The sequence below is a fragment of the Panthera pardus genome, unplaced genomic scaffold (genome assembly GCF_024362965.1).
Source record: "Panthera pardus isolate Hobbes unplaced genomic scaffold, ASM2436296v1 HiC_scaffold_12, whole genome shotgun sequence".
NCBI lineage: Eukaryota > Metazoa > Chordata > Mammalia > Carnivora > Felidae > Panthera > Panthera pardus.
In genome coordinates, this window is record NW_026526677.1 from 23,892,938 (window position 1) to 23,917,165 (window position 24,228).

Below are 24,228 nucleotides of genomic sequence, written 5' to 3' on the forward strand. Positions count from 1 at the left end.
TTATTAAAGACTGTAACTTTAGGGTTTTAAGAATATTATCAACCTGATTCCAATCCAATTAGACACCATTCAACATTGAATTAAAAAAAAAAATAGGTGCTTTTTTTTTTCCTCATGAATATTGGGCACTAGATTGCCACAGGCAAATCTGGCTTACCTAATGACAAGTAGGGGCTCAAAAATTAGAGTCAATGATTAGATTTCAAAAGAGTATCAAGTGGTAAGTGCTACCAATAAATTTTAAAGACGAATATTCATTGAAGTAAAATAATCAGTTGGTTTAGATCAGGGATTTTGGATCTTAAGAAGAGACATTAATAAAATCAAAGAATGTTTTGAGATACACATGGGATAAACATTGGAACAATTTGTCTATAAAGAGTCGGTCTGCATTGTCTTAGCATAAATTGCTAAGGAAAACATTACAAAGCTGCTTTATGATTTATGTACAATAACTCTTAGATATTAAGCAAAGCTCTAGGTCTTATGAATGAATTATTAAAGCCCCAAACTGAAAGAACTCCAAGAGTCCATTGGAATCCAGGCAAATTGGCATCTAAAGATTTCTGCTGTCATTCTCCAGGTAACAGTGACAACTTAAAGACCGATCACTGCTTATTTTTATTTCTTGACATTTCACATACACTGAACACTCACCAAATGCATTACCAAATATTTCACTTTAAGCTAATTTCCTTTTTCCAAGCATATATGCAAGTATACCACACACATCCAAAAACCCACAAACCTTAAATGTAAACACCCATAAGTTATCAAAACATGGATATTTGTGAGATCTCAAAAAAGGGCAATGAATAAAACATTGCCAGCATCACAGATGCAACCGGTGCCCTGGTCTTACTTCATTCACTAGCCTTTCTTCTTCCTATAGGTACTTAATGTCCTAAATTTTAACAGTGTAGATAAACTTAACAGTTGTAAATGAACTTTTATATATAGAAGGACTCTTAGATATATGGATAGATAGATACATGACAAACAGATTTTACATTATGTAGATTTATTTTTATATAATATTTATGTTTTAATTTTTCCTTATTTATCCTATGGAAATAGCGTATTGTTGTACAGTTCTTCTATAACTTTTCTGTTATGCTTTTCTCTCAGGTACACACAAAAAGTAGAATTGCTGGATCATGGGAAATGTATAAGTTCAAATACAGTAGATGATTCCAAAGTGTCCTGCAAAGTATTGGTAGTAATTTTTTTTAAGTTTATCTATTTATGTTGAGAGAGACAGAAAGAGAGAGTGTGCGTGAGTCCGTGCAAGCAGGGGAGGGGCAGAGAGAGAAGGGGACAGAGGATCCGAAGTGGGCTCTGTGCTGGCAGCAGAGAGCCCCATGTGGGACTCAAACTCATGAACCATGAGATCATGACCCGAACTGAAGTCTGACTGATTGAGCCACCAGGTGCCCTAACAGTAATTTTTTGAGTATTTTCCCTAGCCAAGACTTTATATAAACAAATAATCAGCTATAAGATACTTAGGTCTCCTTTTAACTTTAAACTGTTTAAGTAATAATACACAAAGTATAGGAGAGTGAAAACTTTAGAGTAGTAATACTGATAAATAACTCTCTTTACTCCATAAATATGTGTTACACACACACTCTTTAAACTAAGTAAAACTAAGTGTTATGGGTCATAGTCTATGACAATGCAGCCTGATGTTTCAAATCAATGGAGGCATTCCAGGGTTATCTGCCAAATGTGGATCTTCATCAACCGATATAATTTTTGTTCAGATCCAACACTTCTGGGTGAATGTTTTTCTTTTTGAACTATATTAGCCATATAGGGACTGTGTGTTTGTTAGAATCTACTTCTAATTTCTGTTTGTTTGCTTCTTTTGTTTGCTCTCTGCTGATGTTCAAGGTATTTTTCACAGACCTGGGTGCTTTTCTGCCACCTGTAATTACTTCTGTTTGGGCATGATTCCCAAACACCCTGTTGTCTGAGATTTTCTAGCAGAGCTGCTTTAAAGTTTGACTTCTGTAGGAAGTGCAAGCTGAAATGACTTTCCTTTAGCCATTATTCACACATAGGGTGATTGAACATCGACATCAATCACATTTACCTATAGACAGCAAGATTCAGGATGATCTGGTTATGTCTTTCATCATCTTTCACAGAGAAGTTAAGTGTGGGGTTCATTTATTTTCAGGGATTTTCCATCTTCATTGATCAAAGTTCTGGTGGTTGCCTTTTCTTGCTTGTAGCACATAATTTTTCTTGGTCTTTCCATTATTTTTCCATCTGTCTAAGAGTTTCCAATGTAGACTAAGAAGGAAACTCAGAGGTTACACCAGAATGCTAGGTCTTCTTTGCTTTCATCTGACTTCTTTTGATTGAGTTCCATTTCTTCTATTTCTAGCATCTGGTGGTCTTTGTTCTTTAAAGATGATAGGACAGTAGTGATATCTGTGTATCAATATCTGGCAAAACCGGGTAACTTTTCTTCTTGTCTATTTTTATGCTATTTTTGAAGTCTCTTCTGAGCCACATGTTTCTATCTTGGGCACATTTGAGACAATATGCCTTTCCTGCCCAATTACTGAATACTTCTGCAATTCCTGAATCTTTTCTGAACTTCCTTTATTTATCAACCCACATTTTAATTGCTGAAGAATTGCCACCAACATCTTCCTGTATCCTTCAAAGTCAGCACTTGGGTTATACATGCAAAAGAGCTCCTTCAGATAGATGCTGTGCTGCAGGGTTTTTCTGTTGATCAGCTCTCCAGTGAAATTCACATTCAAGGTAAATTTTGTAGACCCTTCAGTCTTTCCAAATTCTTAATTTTTTCAGGGTTGTTAAAAGTTAAATTGAAATATTCAAGTTTCTTGAGTTTTCCAAAGGGATTATTTTGAAGGTAGATAATTTTTAAAACATGGCACCACTGGTCAAGATGATCTCTATTTCTTGATGCAAGGAGAGTTCCTCCACAGGGGAAAATTACACAGTCACTGCATTTGGAATTCTGGCTTTCTGTCTAGTGAAGATCTTCTGTAATTTGCCTCATGGCACCTTTCCCGTCTGTGGGCCTATGAAGCCTGATTGGGACCTCTAGGATTGTTGGTAATAATTTATACTTTAATATCTAAGAGTTCTTTTTGTGCCACATCTTTTGTGTTTGTGCTGTCTCAGTAGAGAAATAGAAACCACAGCAGTTTGTATTGTCAATCTTTTGTTTATTTGTTTGCTTTAATTTTAGCCATTTGGTGGGTGTGCAGTGGTGTATCACTACAATTTTAATTTAAATTTCCTTTATGACTACTGATGCTGATCCCCTTTCCTATGTCATTGGAAATCTGAATGTCTTTTGTCCAGTATCTGCTCAAATCTCTTAGCCACTGTTCTGTTACCTTTTTGTCCTATTGATTTCTAGGGGTTCTTTACCAATTCAGGACATAGCTCATTGGCAACTATATGCATGGCAAATGATTTTTCCTACTTTGTTGATTTAAGTATTTTATTGTGAAAATTTTCAAGCACTTAAGAGAAAATTGGCAAAGTGAACATAATGAACGTATGTCTATCATTATCCAATTTCAAGAATTATTACTCTATGGACAATCTAGTTTCATCTCTATCCCATCCACTTTCACACACAATTGAATTATTCCAAGATATATATATTAGATATAGTTATATAGATAAAATGTATATATATGTGTGTGTATATATATGTGTATATATATGTGTGCGTGTGTATATATCTATGTATCTATCTATCTATATATATATATATATATCCTTTTTTTTTTTTTTTTACTGGTAAAAATATAAGCTTCCATCTCTAAAAGATCAGAACTAACTTCCAAAATGTAACTAAAACATCCTTATTAGATAAAAAGGTATCTGAGGCACCTGAGTGGCTTAGTCGGTTGAGCATCTGACTTCAGCTCAGGTCATGATCTCATGGTCCATGTGCTCCAGCCCCATGTCAGGCTCTGCGCTGACAGCTCAGAGTCTAGAGCCTGCATCAGGTTCTGTGTCTCCCTCTCTCTGCCACCACCCCCACCCCCCACCGCTTGAGCTCTGTCTCTCTCTCTCAAAAATAAACATTAAAAAAAAAATTAAAAAAAGAGAAAAGGTATCAAGAGAAGTACAAGATTTTTTATACTGTCTGCTTTATTAATTTTTCCCATATGAACAGTGCTTTCTTACTCTTGTTTAATTATTTCCATACTCTAAGGAGTTAACATTTTCTTATAAAATTGTTTAAAAATCTTATAGTTTTTTCCCTTCATATTTAAATTTAAAATCAATCTGGGCTCTACTTTCATGTATTGTAGGGGTCAAGTTTGTTTATTTTTTCATGTATTGCTACCTACACAGCATCTTGATTTTTTTCTTCTTAATACAGTGCTCTGGATTGCCACATTACTGTATATCAAATTTCTAAAAATGAGTGAGTCTATTTCTGAACTTTCTATTCTGGTCTGTGTATTTATCTAACCTAGTAGCCATATCACATTATCATAATTGTTAAACCTTTTAAAATAATTCCTGCTAACTATTAGACCAGATATTCCAAAGGTGTTCTTCTTAAAAGGTATCTTATCTATTCCTGAACCTTCATACATTTCAATGTGTATTTTATGAATCAGCTCATCAACTTTTACAAATGAAAAACTAAAGTGTTGGGAATTATTAAGATTGCATTTTGTTTATCAACAAATTCAGAAAGAAGTGAAATGTTTATACAAGTCAAACTCGCAACCCATGATCATGTATTATTTGGTATCTACCCATCTATCTTATTGAATTATTCTCAATATTTTTCCCCAACCAGAAGTCTTGTGCAATGTTTGTTAAATTAATTCCTACCTATGTGATATATTTTGGTGCTTTTATAACTGGTTTTATATAATATGATTTTTATCTGCTTCTTATTTATTATTATATGGAAATACTAGGTTTTTTTCACTACCTTCATGTTGTTCTACCTTGCCTAACTTATTTATAAATATGTTTATGCATATTCTATTGAAGATTTTCTACATATTCTTCATGTTCAGTCATATAATCTGTACACCTATTTTTTCCTTATTATTTTAACATATTTTTTTTTTCTTGGATCATGGATTATTGAAAGGAGGGATTGTTTATTACTCTATTAAAAGCAGATGTAATGATTATGAGTTTCTCTTTTACAAAAACAGCTCAAACAGCTAATCTAACTTGATATCAAAGAGAAGCACCTAAAATTTTTTCTTTTTCCTTACTCAATTAAAAAACCCACAAATTTATATTATAAAATAGGTCTATTACCTTTTCTCTAATGGTGTTCACTTAATAGGTTTTCTGTACTGAGATATTAGGTATATAACCTTCTATCTTCTCATTGTCTGACTGTCTCTCTTCTACCTATCAACCATGCATTGTGTAAATGGTAGAATCAAAAATAAACATAGGAAATAGTCAACCTTCAGGAAGCACTTTCTACATAGTAGAAAATATGATCATCCCCAAAATGTTTATATATATAATATGTATAATACATATGCAATCTCACAGGATGATCTTTTTTAAAAAATCAGTGTAGTTGCCATCATACTCCAATTTTAAAAATAAATAAAACTAAATCTTTGGGAATTTAAGGAATGTAACCTTGGAAACCCACTAGTAAATAATGTATTTCACATAGAAAACATGATTTAGCGAGTTATCTAGTCTTTCTCAGCTTATATATGCATTGCATGTTTACAGATGTTTAAAATATAGTAGAAAATTTTATCTAATGTTTATTTTTATGTGTAAAAGAATATGACTTTCCCCCCAAGACACAAAGAATCAAATCTGAACCTTTAGAATTTTTAAGAATAAAACAAAACAAAAAAATCCTGTTAATTATGTCTACCTTTTGAAGATGGAAACATTGACACAATGGCCTTTATATGCAAAAGGTCTTTTAAATCTAAGTTGTCAAATTTTTTTAGATTTTCACGTTGATGTAATTTATTGAGGAAAACAAACACCACAAGTGATGAAAACTATCATCTTTCCAACAAATACTTTTCTTCAAAAATAAGTTCTTAATTCACATAATGAAAACATTTATTTCAACATTTTACCTTAGCTTCTCCACTCCTGTCATAATCTTGTATGAGTGTGCATATAGAGAATTATAAATCTCCTATTATTGGATTCAGTCTTAGCTAAAATACAGAACCGGAAGCCAGAGACTACACAGCTTAATAAGGAAATTAATGTGGAAATAGTGGCTATTATCTAATACTCTTTCTTTGAGAAGACAAAGGATTCAACCAAGAAGCAGTGTGCAAACTGATCAATGTTTGGTTATTAATGTGTTTTCCCAATAGTTCACATGTGATTTGAACACTTTGTTTTTTACCCCTCTTTGGGCTTCAGAATTTTGTATCTAGAAAAAAATAAATAATTTAGATCAAGGACTAGGAAACTATATGGTCTAGGAACCCAATCTTGCCCACAAACTAAGAATGTTTTTTACATTCTTAAATTGTTTATTTTAAATGGCTATGTAAATATGTAAACATTTAAATGATATCCTTGATTTTGCTTCTTGGCCCATAAAACTTAAGACTAACTTGGACAAAATGTTTGCTAACACTAATCTAGATAATTCCTAAATTGTTTTCTTGATTAAGAGTTCTTTACCTCAAATAAAGATATATTTGATTCACTGTCAGACAAGGTTAAGTAAAACAAAACAAAACAAAACAAAACACCTAAGTGTTTTCAATTGGAAGACAGCTAAAAGAAGGAATAAAACTTTACAAAAGTGTGAGAAGGATTTGGATTTCCAGGTCAGTAAAGCTTCTGGTAGCATTCTGATTATCAGAAACCCAGTTATGGGCTGAGTAGTATCCCACCCAAATTCATACACTGAACCAGTACCTTAAAATGTGGCTGCATTGGAGGAAGGGCCTATGGATTTGTTTAAATTGAAATTAGGCCTTTAGGGTGGGTTCTACAATGATCTGACAGCTGTCCTTATTGGAAGAAATCTGGGCACAAAGAGAGAGAGATACCAGGGATGTGCATCCCAGAAGAAAGGCCCTGTGAGAACCCAGTGAGGTGGGCATTTGCAAGTCAAGGAGAGAGGCCTTGGGGGATAGGAACCTGACCAAACTTTGATCTTGGACTTCCAAGCCATCAGAACTGTGAGAAAATAAATTTCTTTTGTTTAAGACATCCTGTCTCGAGTACTTTGTTATGGCAACCCTAGCAAATTAATACAAGACATTCAAAAAACTACAGCCAATGATCTCTGGTCCTCTCAGAACAATTGTGTAATTTTCAAGAAGGGAAAAAAAAAAGAAGATACCCAAATGCTTCCATCTAAACATAACGTTTATCATGTCCTGAAGTGCATACACCAGCAAATAACCATATTTGCTTCTCTTCTATTTTTCTCTTATTCTGTGAGCACCTTTTACTAGTATAACCGAAGTTTGAATCTACTGCTAACAAAGTCTGAGTAATATAGTTTCTAGCACCTAAGATACTGATGCGTGCAAAAAAAAAAAAAAAAAAAAAAAAGGAAGTTCAACAAACAAAAGGAAATTAATTACTATGGAGAACAAAGTAAGTAGAGGTGTCGTCTCCTATGGTCATCTGTACTGGGTCTAACTCCAATTAACTCTTGAACAATACAAGAACAATATTGTGCTTTCATCAAACATGATGTAGCTGTCTCTTACACTTAAACATGCTCACTTTCTCCCTGCAAAAGAAGCATAAAGTGGACTAGTCACTATATTCATCTTTTTGATACATATTTATTTTAATTCACTTAATATTCCCTTTAGATATATTGAAATTAAATAAATATTTTCAAACTCCATTTTCGGTTAGGAAGTTTTAGATAGCAGACCAGTGCATCTTCATGGAACAACTAGAAAATTTACATAAAAATTACACAAATTATCTACTTGAGGGCAGTGGAAAGCTTCAGAGGCAACTAAAGGGCTTAAGGCACTAGAATGTGGAGAATCTCAGAAACTCAGAATCTCACAGGGGGTGAATAGACCACAGAATCTTCTACCCTTAAGGACACTTGCTGGTAATTCTGAGAATCGTAAAACCTGAAGAAACTTCCCAGGGAATTATGAGGACAGAGAAACCACAAGTACATGATAGGTTTTCAGCTTTGGACATTTATCAAATGTAAATACAATACTGAATTAGAGTTTAGGATCTATTAGGAAGAAGAACCCTGCCAGAGACATCAGACTGTTGGTTGGAAACCCTGCAGTGCCAGAGTATTACAAGGGTAAACTGAGTAAACTGAGCCTGATGTAGCATAGCTCTTGCTTGAATTGTCCACTACTACATTTTGCTAATGACCAGTAACGTAAATTCTTTTTAGAGGAAGTTAAATCATTTGTTATGATAGGAGAAGATAGGATTCAGTAGGCTGAGAGGGAAAGATTAGGGCCTCAAGTCCCTGGGTGGGGAAAAACACTGATTTTTGAATGATGCTGGGAGTGTCTGACTACAGCAAGCCCCTCAGGCGTAAGATTCCTCTCAAGAATGTTAACAGACCCCACCTACTCCCCTCAGGAATTTGAAGAGAACTAAGTATGGCCATAGACCACCCCTCATACAATGTAAACCAGTCAGGAATGGACAACCCAGCACCTAGAGCTTTCAAGCCATTAAGAGTAGAACCTGAGAAGGAATAAGGAGGAAGTTAGGGGGAGGGCTGACCAGAACCTTATACAACAAGGACCCTTGCCTATAGTCCTCAGGCATTCACTTTCCAATGTCCCCTCTCTGTAAAGAGAGCTTCCCTACTAGTCTTCCTTTCTAATCTTATATTCTAATAAACTTTTGTCTTCTGCTCATTTTGTGCCCACCTCTTCATTTTTCGACGTGGCAAGACAACAAATCTCAGGTTTTGTGGTAAAAAATCCTGGCAACACTGTTATACTTTTCATACTCAGTATCTGGGATTCCTTTAAAAATAATAATGTTTAAAAAACAAAACAAAACTAGAAACACCTTGACCAAAAGTCAAGAAAAAAAATCAAAATATAAGGGAAAATAGAAAGTGCCCTATAAATGGTACATATATTGAATGAACTGACAAGGACTTTAGACATTTATGATTGTTGTATTCAAGAAATGGAGAAAAACAGGGAGAAAGACGCTAATTGAAGAATCTCACAAGAGGACTGAAATCTATAGAATTAAATTAAACAGGAATGCAAGAAATTGAAAAGTACAACATTTGAACTCAGACATTTATCCGATGGGTGAGACAGAGCAGAATTTATTATAGGCTGCCACTGAGTCCACTTTATAGTCAACCAACAAATAAATTACTAAAGCCATTGACAGTTGCTCAAGCTAACACAGTGAATCCAGACTATCTGATAAGTTGTACCCACATTGATTAATTTGGTTCAATTCAATGTGATGTCTCTTATTCTTTGATTTAAAACCTTAAAATTTATTCAATCAATCCCTAAAAACATTCCCCAGGTCTCTCTTTCTCTCTCACTCTCTACCTCTTTATGTATGTATATATGTATGTATGTGTATGCACACACACACACACACACACACACACACACAATCTTTCAGTTCTTTCAGTGTTCATGCTATATTCATGGAATCCAGACTTTGTTCTTATCTGCATGGGGTATTCTGACTGCTGCTGTCTGACTCTAGTTATGTGTCTGGGTTTTGTTGTGGACCTTGTGGAGAACAGTATCCTCTTAAAAAGCCTTTTCCTCAGATGAAAACATTATAGTCTCTACAAACATAGAGGCTCAAAGGTATAATGAAAGGCTGCCCAGCTAGCAAGGGAGTCTCAATGTATTTGTGAGTTTATGATTTTTCATTCATCTTCATTCACTCAAATATCCCCATTACAATGTACTGAATTCCACTCTTTCTCATTGCATAGTCTTACTTTCACATATCATACTTAATGAAATTGTTAATTTAACTTATTTTCTAATTTAAGCAACAGAACTATTTGCTCACGGCTTACAGATAATGAACACTGTTTCTATATGATAAGCAGTTATTTTAGAGTAGTTCTATGTTTGCTGGGTCTCTAACGGGTATGGAGCCAAGATTTTTAAGCTCTAAAACTGTTATTTTGTATCTGCAATATCTTTAGTGAAGTTAGAGCAACCATTCAGTCTGTTGGCATTTGGTCTCATTTCTAGACTAATATTCTGTTGGATCAGCACCTTGGTCTCCCAAACATCATCTCAATAGGTATGCCATTCTAAGCAATTGTGTGTAATAAGTTCCTTTGTTTCCATTGCATAGAACTGACTACTAGTATGATATGTTCTCATTAATTACAAAACTAATCTTAGATTGCCATTATTAGGGATATATTTTCTAAAACTATTTCTAGTAGCAAATATAATGTCAGTCTTTAATCAGTCAGGAAAACAGAAACAACTGTAAATTAAAGCAAATGCTTTCATAGAGTGAGTTAAAGACTTAAAAATACTTTGGAAAGTATGACTGAGCAAAGGTTACTAAAACTGTTACTGAAGCTTAGGGAATTGGAAAACACAGAAAACACAGGATATTGCCTTGTTTTAAACGTAAGGTAATTACTATGAATATTTAAAATAAATCAAGAAAGGGTAAATTAACAATGGATAAAATAGGAAACGAAAATTAAGCTTTGGCTCAAAGCTAACTAGCAGTAGTGACAAAAGCGTTTACCAAAACAATTGTTCAAACAACTAACTAAAGATGAAAAACCTTAAATGTCACCATGCAGTTATGGACAGAACAATGCTCTTAGACACCACCAAAGAACACCTTTAACATAGGATACAAGAATTTTAACTGCTTCTGGACAGCTGTGTACATCAGGAAACGTAATGATAACTTCAATCAGAGAGGTATACTTTCTTGGTCATCAGATATCCACAAAGACCTTCAGCTGAATTAATGAATCACCACCTGCTTTGATTAAAAGTCCTGCACTGATGCTTTATGCAGATATCTGTGATGTCAAAGAAAAATAATAAAAGAATATGAGGAAAAGAATAAAAAAATATATGTACCATAAGATAAAGATAAGGAGGGATCATAATGATAAAGAGAAATATTTTATAATGATAAAGGATCAATTTGCAAGAATATTTAACAATTTTAAATGTGTAAGCATCTAGTAACAAAGCTTCAAAGTGCACAGAGCAAAATTGAGGAAAAAAAAAAAAAAAGAACCACAGCCGGCAATTTTAACATTTGCTTCCATTGGTTGACAGAGCGAATAGCAAGCACACCAAATGTCTGTAAGAATATACAACACTTGAAAAACCCTATCAAGTAACTTGAGATAACTTATACCTAAAAAGGGCCTAATAACTAATCTTTACAAGTGCATATGAAAATTCAACAGGGAAGGTCATATTGTGAGCCATAAAACAAGTTTCAAAAAACTGAAATGCTTGAAATACACAAAGCATATTCTACAACTACAAGCTTGACAACAAAACCACAAAATATATATGAAAGCCAAAAACCAATATTCTTCAAGAAAATAGATACAAAATTCTTTTGTAAAAATGTAATCATCTATACATAAAAATGAATGTGCCATGACTAATGGGGTGTATTCCTGATATGCAAAATTGATTTTAAATTCATAGATCAATCCATGTTGTTTACCATATCAAAAATATAAAGGAGAAACAGTACATGATATTTCAAAAGATGTAGAAATGTTTTTGACAAATTGATGGGGTGCCTGGGTGGCTCAGTTGGTTAAATGTCGGACTCTTGATTTCAGCTCAGGTCATGATCTCACGGTTCATGAGATGGAGCCCTGTTTGGGTTCTGTGCTGATAGCACAAAGCCTACTTGTTATTCTCTCTCTCCCTGTCTCTCTCTGCCCCTCCCTAATTTGCTCTCTCTCTCTCTCTCTCTCTCTCTCTCTCAAAATAAACATTAAAAAAAGAAAAAAAGAAAAAAAGTTTTTGACAAAATGATGACTCAGTAGTAAGATGTCTATTATTCCTAACTTGATCTATAGACTTAACGTAATCCACATTAATGCTTGTTACATAATAAGAAATGTATTTTTGGTCTCTGCCTCCAAGTTATTTGATATAAAGATAGATATACTGAATAATAGAAAAGAATGGAGCACCCAGAGAGAATTCTTCACAGAGATGGCCAATGAATAATGGTGCCAAGGTAACTCAAATCAAATTGTATTATATTAATTATATTATATTATATTATATTATATTATATTATATTACATTATATTATATATTATATCAAGCTATTTTAATTATTATACTATGATATAGCATAGTATATCAAGAACTTAACACAAAATAGATCACGAACCTAAATGCAAAAAAGTAAAGCAATATGACTTTTACAAGAAAATATAAGAAAAGAGTTCTATAAGTGTGGGATAGGCAAAGATTTCTTAAAGAATATAATAAAACAAGCATAAAAATAATGAAAGCAATAATAACTTGGACTTCATCAAAGTAAAACTCTGGTCTTTACAGGATGTGGTGAATAAAATGTCATTAATAAAATGCTATTAATAAAATTAAAAGGAAAACCACAAAAATACAAATGCATATATGATAGATACATAACAAAGACACATCCATAATATATAAGTGAAGAAGTTTTAAAACTTAATAATAATAAGAAAATAATAATAATGGTTACAGGATTTTAAAATATAAGAATGCCTAAGAAGTCGTGAAAAGATGCTCAACATCATTAATTATCAGGGAGATGGTGATTAAAACCCCAAAAAGATAAGAGTACTTACATAAAAGAAAATATACAAAAAAAAAAAAGTTGTTAGCATTAAATTTAGGCAAGAATATTGAGTAACTAGAACTCTTACTCACTGCCTGTGGGAGTATACAATTGTACAATCATTTTGTTTCAAAGTTCACCAGTTTTCTTTATGTTAATGATACATTTATCAGAGATCCAACAATTTCACTCCCAGGTATGCCCAAGAGAAAAGGAAAAAAAATGTGCATAAAAATATGTGTTCATGAATGTTTGTAGCAGCTTTATTCTTAGTAGATCGAAACTGAAGGTACTCAACTGTTTACCAAAAGGTAAACGAGTAAACGAATCAACAGGTATTCATACAATGTATACTATCCAGCATTAAAAAGGATAAACTACTAATTATACAAAAGGATTTGCTGAACGAAAGTAGTGAGACATAAAATAGTACATATTGCATAATTCTATTTGTACTGAATTCACTATAAGGTAAAATTAACCTAATGTCAGATTAGAATCAGAAATCAGATGCTATGTGGTGGGATTAAAAGGGATTTATACGTAAAGGATTATTCTTAGGTAATAGATATGTTCTATTTCAAGATGGGCGGATAGTTACACCAGGGAATAACTATCAAAAACTTAACAAATATATACTAAAAATGAATTGAATTTATTTTATGTAAACCATCTGTCAATGAGGTTGGTATAAATTGATGGAAGAAACTAGATTTATAGAAAAGTAATGAATTCTGTAAACCATAACAAAACTAAAAGCTCAATACTAGTATTAGCACAACTAGTATTTGGTCAATTAATTTTTTTTTTTAATTTTTAATGTTTATTTATTTTTGAGACAGAGAGAGACAGAGCATGAACGGGGGAGGGTCAGAGAGAGGGAGACACTGAATCTGAAACAGGCCCCAGGCTCCGAGCGGTCAGCACAGAGCCGGAGCGGGGCTCGAACTCACGGATCGTGAGATCCTGACCTGAGCCGAAGTCGGCTGCCCAACCGACTGAACCACCCAGGCGCCCCTTGGTCAATTAATTTCAAGAGTGGTCAAAATATACCACTAAAAGCAATGCATATATACTTCAAATATCTTATTAGTTACAATACAGAGAGTTTTTGATTAGACGGTATTTTTAAAAATTTTTAACGTTTTTATTCATTTTTGAGAAACGGGTGAGGGGGAGAGACAGAGGGAGACACAGAATATAAAGCAGGCTCCAAGCTCTGAGCATCAGCACAGAGCCCAGCGTGGAGCTCTTACCCACAAACTGTGAAGTCATGACCTGAGCCAAAGTTGGACGCTTAACTGACTGAGCCACCTGGGAGCCCTAGACAGTAGTTTTCATTGTGGGAACAAGACCTTTCCAACGCACATGGTACTTCTGACTTGAGTTTTACTTCACTTTCTTACCTGGTATATATTTGTAATTTTTCTTAAGATTATTAATTTTATTTTTTTTCAAAAGGTAGCAAGGATTTAAGGATGTTACAAACTATGGACAGAATCCTTCCAAATCTTTACAATATTTCCCTTAGTATTTTATTTTACATTTACTTCACCCACATCTAATTTATAAGCTCTTTAAAAAAGGTCTTTACTTTTAACTTGGTCTTCATAGAAACAAAAGAAATTAAAACTTTTGATACATATAATTCAACATTGTGAATAATGTTTTATCAATTATTGGATTACAGTGAAAAGTACAACAGACATTAACTTGTTTAGAAATTAATAAAATTTAGGGTGCTCAGTCAGCTAAGTGTCCAACTCTTGATTTTGGCTCCAGTCATGATCTCATGGTTTGTGAGTTCGAGCCCCACATTGGGCTCTGTGGTGATAGCGTGGACCCTACTTGGGATCCTCTCTCTCTCTCTCTCTCTGTCCCCCTCCTGCCCTCTCTCTCTCTAAATAAGTAAATAAACTTTAAAACAAAAATAAATTAGTGAAGTTTTTTTTTTTTTTTTTTTTGGGGGGGGGGACAAAAGTACATACATGTGCTAGAATTGCAGTTTTCAGTTTTCATACCTTTTGGCCTCAAGACCCATTACAGTCTTAAAATTGACTAAGGATCCCAAAGAACTTGTTTTATGTGGTTATATCTAGCAATATTATCTGATATGAAATCAAAACTGAGAATTTCTGAAGCACTAATTGATTTACCTAAAATAATATACCCATTCATGATTAACATAAATAACTGACATTATGAAAAATAGTTGCATTTTTAAAACAAAAATAATTAGTGAAAAGAGGGGTATTCTTTAATTTCTTTCTTTTTTTTTTAATTTCTTTAAGGACTTACTTAACAGAAGATAGCTAGATTTTCATATTTGCCTATGCATGCAATGTATTGTGCTGTGCTACTTTGGCTGAAATTTGTTTAAAAAAAAATCCAGCTTCATATATAGATATACAGTTAGAAAGTACTTGAAAACCTGTTAAAATAATTTTGTATATATTTTTCATGTTATAGGAAAACACACCAAGGGACAGTTTCTTTTTTTTTTTTTTTTTTTAATGTTTTTTTAAATTTATTTTGAGAGAGAGTGAGCAGAGGAGGGGCAGAGAGAGAGGGAGTGAGAACCCAAGCAGGCTCAACCCTGTCAGTGCAGAGCCTGACGTGGGGCTTGAACTCACAAACCATGAGATCATGACCTGAGCTGAAACCAGGAGTCAGAAACTTAACCACTGAGCCACCCAGGCGCCCCAAGAGACAGTTTCTTAATGTCAGTTGCAATGTGGAGTTTCAGCTCACATCCATGAACTTTTCTTACTATATCACATTCAAATCTATTGAATAGATCTCTTACTCTTGAATAGATTTGTACCAACATGAATTCATCAATTGAAAAACACTGGTTCACTGAATTATGCAAAACTTTCAAATGTTGATCCAATTCATTAAACCAAAAGTTGCATTGTTTAAAAGCCCACAGTTATCAGCAGATACATTTTTAACTGAGCTGTCAATCTCACATAACAGATATAAGTCTTCCCAAATCCTAATTCTCACTTGAAATTATAATATTCTATGATTGGTAACAAATTGTCTACCTTTCCATACAGTGATAACCTTACTTTGTGCCTTTTGGGGGGAAAATCCAAAAAGGCCCGTCTTGATATCGTAGTTCATCTGTCAGACACCGTCAAGTAAAAATGATGTTGCATGAAAAAGAGCAGCTAATGAGCACAACTCGACCAACTATAAAAGCGTTGTCCCTAGAGACAATTTACTCCGGTTTTAAGCAGAAGTGCTTCCCGTTTGGTAACACAGAATACAAAATAAACGTGTACTAAAGGATGGAAATTTAATAAAGTTATCATTCATTATTTCATCAAGGACATTCTTGCCCTTGTCCTGGCATGGTTTTTATGGTTCGTGTGTGATGGTGAAGGGCACAGTGATCACTAGTGCACCCTGGCGTCATGGCCTTGATTCTTTCTGTGGCACTTTTCACCAAGTTCGCTTTTGTAACCTCAGTGTAAATGCTGACACCACGAAAAAATGTCATTAATGTCTTAGTATTATTATGAAAATAGTTTGACCTCACAGAAACCCTGGACGTATGTTAAGGATCTCTGAAGCTTCCCAGACCACGATTTGAGAACCATCGCTCTAAAGGGTAATCAGCATGTAACTTGCCATAAGTTCCAGTGTGCAGTGTGCTATGAGCATCAGTTGGTTTTCTAGAAGAGCTCTTATTTTTCAACTAGACTTGGGTTAAGAGAGTCTCTCCTACTTATATGAGTAATATAGAAAAGCATATCATTTTCTTAGGGATGATTATCTCCAAATTCATTATTAATTCTCGCCAGCATTTGTATAATATTTTAAAGAATGAGTATTATTATTAGCCTCACTTTACAGATTAAGAAATTGAAACTGTATATGCTGGAGACATAATAGGCTTCAGTTCATATGACTAGGATTTTTTAAAAGTGTTTTAGTTTCACATAAGAATTGAAATTGAGGGAATATATTGTCTTAGCTCTATTTTCACTAAGAAATATAATATTTACATTTATGAGCTCATTATCTTTTACTGATCAACACTGATGTCAGTAAAATATCCAGGAGACCTCAGTTCAAACAAACAGCCAACTCCACTTAACTAAGGGAGGTTAGCGTTAATCCTAGTCAATGAAGTGGCATTAGCCCTTTTTAAAGAAACCAACACAAATTCAGCTTTTGAAATGACATTTTCGCCTGAAAATCTATAAAGAGCAAAGAAGAAGCCTTAAAGGTTTCTTTTTCTTAAATATTTCTTTAAAGAATTATTTTTCTTTAGTTTTTATACTTAATGTAACCAATTTTGTTATTTAGGGTTTTTTTAATGTAGTTTTCTCCAATACAATGCATTACTTCATTAATCTCATTGTTTAGTATTCTAAACCAATATTCTATTATTAGGTTTGCTTGCTCTGGTGCCTACTTTGGGTAGAAAATTAGTTTTTGAACAAATTCAATATATCTGGAAAAAAATTAAATGTCATGAATTACCATTGGTGATTCTTGCTGAATTTTATTTTTCTGCAGATGATCTTTTTAAGTATCACTGGCTTGAATTTGGGGGGTTGTATCACAACCTCTTCAACTGGAAAGTGATAGTTCATAGAGATGTAAGTGCTTATTCATTGGTTAGAAGTTTGGCCTTTTGTTCTTTCCTATGTTATATTCTGAAACGCAAACACAGGATGGGAAACTAAAAGTTTAGTTCTTAAAGAGAAGAAACTTTGCATTATGTTCATGATGCTTGAACTACTGCCCCCCAAAGTCAATCAGCTGGGCTATACAACATCCTATGAATAAAGTAGCCAACGTGCTTGTCTGAACATCTCATTTCATAATTGCTGTCTTGGCAGAACTGAAACAGCTCACATACTTTTATATGTAGATTCAGCCTTGAAATAAAGTGTAATCAGAACCCTGGCATCCACGTGAACATCAAGTTGTTCTAAAATTCAGAATGTCCTCACAACTTTATGGAACAAATTGCTCTTTAATGTACTGAGAGTGGTATGTTTCCAATTATATAAATAACATTAGACTACTTAAGACTCCCTTCTGCTGACTATTCAGTTATCTTAAAGGGCCAGTCCCAACATCCTTCACGTTCTGTCTGGGTCTTCCTTTTCTTCCCATAGCCTTTTGCCTACCAGGTTTTGTTGTTTTGTTTTGTTTTGCTTTGCTTTGCTTTGTTTGTTAATAAAAAGAATGTTCACTCACTTTTCTTTATGCATCTCTCTGTAGGAACAATACATCTATCTGCTTCTCTGAAGTATTGGAAGCCATGCCTGGAAGGCAGCTCGGGTAAAGCCTTAAGATCTTACCATTAACCAATGTCAACTTTTGAACTATTAAGTGAGAGAGGCCAAGCCACAAAGCAACAGTTGCCAATGACACCAGGGAAGTGGTAACTGGATAATCATGCACTGTGTGCTTTGCTAATGTGCAGTATCCATTAAGGATACATTGGCCAGCCCTAAAGTATACAAAGATACAATTGACAGAAGCTGGACCGCTATCTGTTTCAGTGGTTTTATCTACAATAACAACCTCATCAAAATCCAATGTCAATTCTTAATATTTTACTAGGAAATTAAATTGAAGACCAGGTAATTTGTTTCAACCAAATTGTAACAGGAACATCACTTTCTTTCCATTTCTCTTAGATTCATTCTGCTTTATTTTTTTTTTCTGCTTTGTTATTTTGAAGTTAAAATCCTTTGTTCCTTTTAAAAACTGTTTCATTCACTTATTTGTTACTTTTCAAATGTATGGGACACTAAAACCTATGGATATAAGAACTAATAAGATCAGGCACTTGCCTTCCAAGAGTTTTAACCTATAATCCATAGACAGTATAAGGGCTGTATGAAAATGCAATTGTGCCAATAGCATCTTTTTCATGTTTTTTTTCAGATGTGATCTTTGGTATATCATGTCTATAAATTTACCTAATTAGCTTGTTTGGAATAAAGAAATGAAATTTCTAAAGCATTAGTGTCAATATTATCCACAACAGCAGATTTAGCTCCCTGGAAGTGGTCTGTTTTTAAAAACCCTCTGAAATGCATCTTTTTAAATCAGTCACTCAACCTTGCTAGCCCCACCTCCACTACCTGAAGAAATACAGAGAACAAATTATTGAACAATCTCCTTGACAGTTCCGTATACTTCCAATGAATGGATGCTTCTGCATCCTCATTGTTTGCCATCTCCACAGACAAGACTCAGTTAATGAAATAGCTAATTAGATTTCTGTAATCCTGTAGTCATTGTGTCTGAGGTGACATTTGTCGGTATTTCTCTTGTGGCTCCTTCAGTGTGATAGGGAACATTTTCCCTTAGCCAACTTGGCTTTTGTTGTTTTGCTGGAATGGCAGTTCCCCTGGTTGGTGTAATGAAATCATTGCCCTCCCAAATACAGCTCTGCCACTCAGCATTTAAATAGAAAAGAATAGGAAAATGATCATCTGATTAGTCAAACAGGCCCATGTTCAAAATCCATTTCCAAAATCAAATAATAGAATTGGATTGGGTTCAGAGTGGAGGAATGACTTAGGTATTATTACATACTGTAGTACATATTCATTGACCAGCAGAAGGTAGGAGGGCTTAAAGTTTTAAATTCTTATTCTTATGATCCATAAGAAGTAAATTCTTCAAAAAAGGTGGGAGCAAGGGGGCTTTTTTAGGCAGTTTTTTGAAGCCCAATGACTGTATTAGAGCCAAAGAGGGAAAGAGCAAGATCAAAGCCCCAGTTCAAGCACCAAATAGAAAGTATTGAAAATACTGGGATGGTAATTACAGTTACAATTCAGAACTTGATCATTATTAAATATAAAAACCAAAGGGATTTCATGTATTTGAATTTTAACTTATATGTTTATTTTCTATAAATTCTACTAATTTCTATTTTGAGCCACCTCTCTACCAGGGTGGAAGAAATTTGGTATTAATCATTTTGAGAGTTATTCCCACACTTTTCCAGGAGATTGTATCTAAGTTTATACTTTTTAATTTGATTTGGGGCTGTAGGTTGGGTACAGTTCTTGAAGTCAGCAATTAACTAAAGCTTCCAGTAGGATATCTTTAATCTATACAGACTTCAGACCTAGGTCCACAAAGGTCACACCTGAGATATTCCTTCAGGTCCAAGAATATCCTCTGCTACTTCTGTGCTGTTCAGGTACATGTGGGTCATCTACTTGTCTCAACCAGGAATAGGAAATATCTTTGATTCTAAGCAACCGTATCTACCTAAAGACATACACAATAGAGTGCTTTCCCATCCCAGATGTGTCAGTTCTTCTGTATAGCATTACCTAAACTGAAGGTAGAACTTCGCCTTCATCTTAAACTCATACAGGGTCAGGCCAGCTCTTCAGTGCATTACCCAGCATGCCTTCTGTCCTGTAGTTACCTTGCTTACACATCCATCACTTCCACTTAGTCTCTATTTCCATCTCTAGTTTACCCCCAACAAATAATCTACATTCTAGCCTGAAGGTAGAGGTAATAGACAGTAATGAAGTCTAATCATACATATGATATGTTCTCTAATATTACTTGTGTCTTCTGTGATGCTTTCATTTTCCAAAGGGCCTAGGGTTTTGAAAAGAAAGACCAGGAACAAAGTGATTTTCCTTTGACTTTATTCTATGCCACATACATTCCTGGATGCAGTAAGTGAAGTATAAAAAAGTTGTGAGGTATAAGGAAAGGGGACAATTAGAGAAAGGAAATAATGGAAAAGATTGATAAGAATAACAAAAGTTCCCACAAATGAAAAGATTTTCTCTCTGGTCACAGAAAATTTGTGTGATAACTTTATGGTGGTTCATCTTGGATAGATCCCCCAAATTCCCTTCCTAGTATGTTTTTGGATAGGGTGGGCTATAAGAGATAGTATCTCACAAAAGTTGGAGGATGGAAGAGAAGAAATGGATATTTTATACCACACACACAACTTTTCCCCCTTATCCAATCAAACACTAATCCAGGTGTTGCCATGAAGAGATTTTGCAGATATAATTAAAATCCATAATCATTTAATATTACACTTTATGTTAACTATACTGGAATTAACATAAAAAATTTAAGAAAAGAAAAAAATCTGTAATCAATAGACAATAAACTTGAGAGATTATTTTGGGTGGGAATGACTGAATCAGAATTTCTCAAAAGAGGGCTTAGGCATTCCCTAGAGATAAAGAGAGACTTCCACTTACAAAGCAGAATCGGGAAGGAAGGAAGGAAGGAAGGACGAAAGAGTAGACAGATATGGGTATAAATCTGTATATACTGATGTATACACATTCCCATTATGCTTCTCTTTTTGAACCCTGACAAATACAACCACTTCAACAAACATTAATCCAACCAATTAATTTTGGCTGCTTGCTTTTGAAAGTCAGCCAATCAACAATGAACTATCTCTTAAAAATATGTCCCTGAATTTCAACCAGTTAACAACAGTGCCATCCTTCTATAGCGTCATAATTCTACAAATTATGTTTGCCTACTTACACGTCTAGAAGTAAAGTTAGCCAATCACTAAGCACCATGCTTCCCTGAATCCTTGTATAAGGATGACCTAATATATGACCTTGTACGCCTGACCAGCATAGCTCTCTCTTATTATAGCAAACAATAAAGTCAGCTTTGACTTTTTATTTCAGATATTGAGTGATGGCTTGACCATCTTTCAAATCCTACTACACACATTTATTAGGGCTTTCCAAAGAAATAAAGCCAAATATATATCTAGATCTATACATATAGATACCTATAGATAGATAAATTTTTCATATACATTCATCACTTCCAGTTAGTCTCTATTTCCATTTCTAGTTTACTCCCAATAAATGACCTATATTCTAGCGTAAAGGTATAGGTAATGTACGATACAGACAATTTGATCATACACATAATGCCTTCTCTAATATTACTTGTCTTCTGTGATGCTTTTCATTCTTCAAAGGGTGTAGGCTTTTGAAAAGATAAATATATATATATATATATATATATATATATATATATATATATATATATATATATATATTTCAGATGAAAAAAATGTATATAGGAATTTATTATAGGAATTCCAAGAAGTTCCAAGATCTGCAAGCTGGAGAAGGAGGAAAGCCAGTGGTGAAATTTAGTCCAAGTCCAAAGGCCTGAGAACCAGAGGAGCCAATGATATAACTTCCAGATGGAGTCCAAAGGCCCAAGAATCAGGAGTCCAAGAGTGTAAGTTTTAGGCCAAATCTTTTTTCTTTTTTTTTTTTTTTAAGTTTACTTATTTATTTTTGACGGGGATAGGGGCAGGGAGAGGGGAAGATAGAGAATTCAAACAGACTCCACATTGTCAGCAGAGAGTCTGACACAGGGCTCGAACTCACGAACCATGAGATCATGATATGAGCCAAAATCAAGAGTCAGATGCCTAACTGACTGAGCCACCCAGACCCCCCTAGGCCAAGTGTTTAAACCCCAAAACCCGGAAACATTGATGTCTGAGTGCAGAAGATAGATATTCCAGCTCAAGCAGAGAGCAGACTTGCCTTTCCTTTACTTTTTTGTTCACTGTAGGGCCTCAAATGATGGGGTGATGTCAACTTGCATTGGTGAGGATGATCTCCTTTATTCAGCTTACAAAACTCAAATGCTAATCTCTTCCAGATACACCTCACAGATACACCCAGAAATAATGTTTGCCAGCTATCTGTTCATATGTTAGCTCAGTCAAGTTGACACAAAACCTTTCTGTCTCATGTCCTCCCTTTGTCTTCCTATGTATCTCCTTAAACTATATTTAATCTTCAAATAAATACAATAATAAGGTCATAATTTCACTTAAGATGATACAACTGTGCTGCATACAACTGACAACACACTTCCCCAGAAGAGGAGGTTAAGTCCCTAACTGATGTTTACTCTTCTCTTAATATCTCCTAACTTAAAAATGATGATGAAAAATTACCAATACTTAATACTGATATAAAGTCAAGTATTCTTATGTTACATGGTAAGATAATAAGAGAAATAAGAGAACAAATAAGTTTGCTTATTATATTTACATATAAACATGCAAATGTATTCATAAAGAAAATAAGGAAGAAATACTCATGACAATTATAGTCCTTTTTTTTTCTGGCAATTGATCACATGGTCATAGATGGTATTTATCACTAATTTCTGCTACTCATTCTGTTATCCCTTTGCCTTCAGCAAGCATTTAAACTGGTCATTGTCCTTTAACTGGTAGGATGACCCAAACTCTCCTCCCTGAAGGGTCTGGATTGCATCATTATAGTTTCTCATTAGCCTTAATCACAGGGCATGTAACACAAAGAGATTACCGAAGGGCTCTCCCAAATTCCAGACATACCCTTCCTTACCCTCATTATGGAGTAGTTTTTCAATTTCCCCTTGGTGCTCAGGATCACTCACCTTAGTCAAAACACTGTAACTCCCTTTATTTGCCTGTTGATTAAGAGGCAGGAGGAAGTAGCTGGATGACAGTCCTAAATTCCAGTTCAATAAAATCATTGTTGTGTAGAAGCATTCTTCCCACTGCAGCTAAGGACTCTTGGTTGCAAAGCATAAAGTCACAAAAATAGGAAGCACAAATTGTGCCAGTGGATCACCAGGGTAACGGTGAATGGTACCACTTCCATCTTCATCTCTTAAACCATAAATCTCAACTACCAGAGAAACAGCACCATGCTGGATGCTGATCTAGAGCATATACAGCCTTCTGGAAAACCCTGCTCCAGCCCTTCAAGCTATTACCACCTAACTCATACTGTAACCAAGTTTTCGGAAGCCATTTCACCATTCTGTCAAGCCAGCTGCTTCAAGATATTGGAGAACAAGGCTACAAATGAATCCATAAAGCATAAATCCATGCTGTATTTTTTTTCTATGAAGTGAGTTCTCTATTACAAAGAATGCAATGTAGAAAACCATAACAATGAATAAGACATTCTGTAAGTCACAGATCGTAGTTTTGACAAAAGTATTGCATGAAAGGAAGGCAAAACCATATCCAGAGTAAGTGTCTATTCTAGTAAGGACAAATGTTGCCTCTTCTATGTTGGAAGCTGTCCAATCTAATCGACTTGCCAGCAGATAGCTGTCTGATCATCCAAGAGAATGATGCCATATTGGGGGGCTGAATATTTATCTCTGCTTCTAGTAGATTGGACATTCAGTGGTGGTTGCAGCCATCTCAGTCTTGTTAAGTAGAAGTCCAGATTGCTGAGTCCATGTATAACTTCCATCCCTGTCTCTATGGCATCTTTGTTCATGAACACATTGGGTGATGACAGGGATAGTTGAAGAAGGACTGGTATCCATAAAACAGGTCATCCTACCTACTAGGTTATGAAAGCCCTCTTCTACTAAGGTCATCCTCTGGTGAACAGTGCCATAAGA

General features: G+C 34.5%; 1 pseudogene; it reads right to left on the bottom strand.

Annotated features, from left to right (window-relative positions):
- Window positions 1–1,693: 1,693 nt before the first annotated feature.
- The window catches only part of LOC109245151 (dynein axonemal assembly factor 11-like), a 121,842-nt pseudogene continuing 99,307 nt past the window's right edge, over window positions 1,694–24,228 (bottom strand).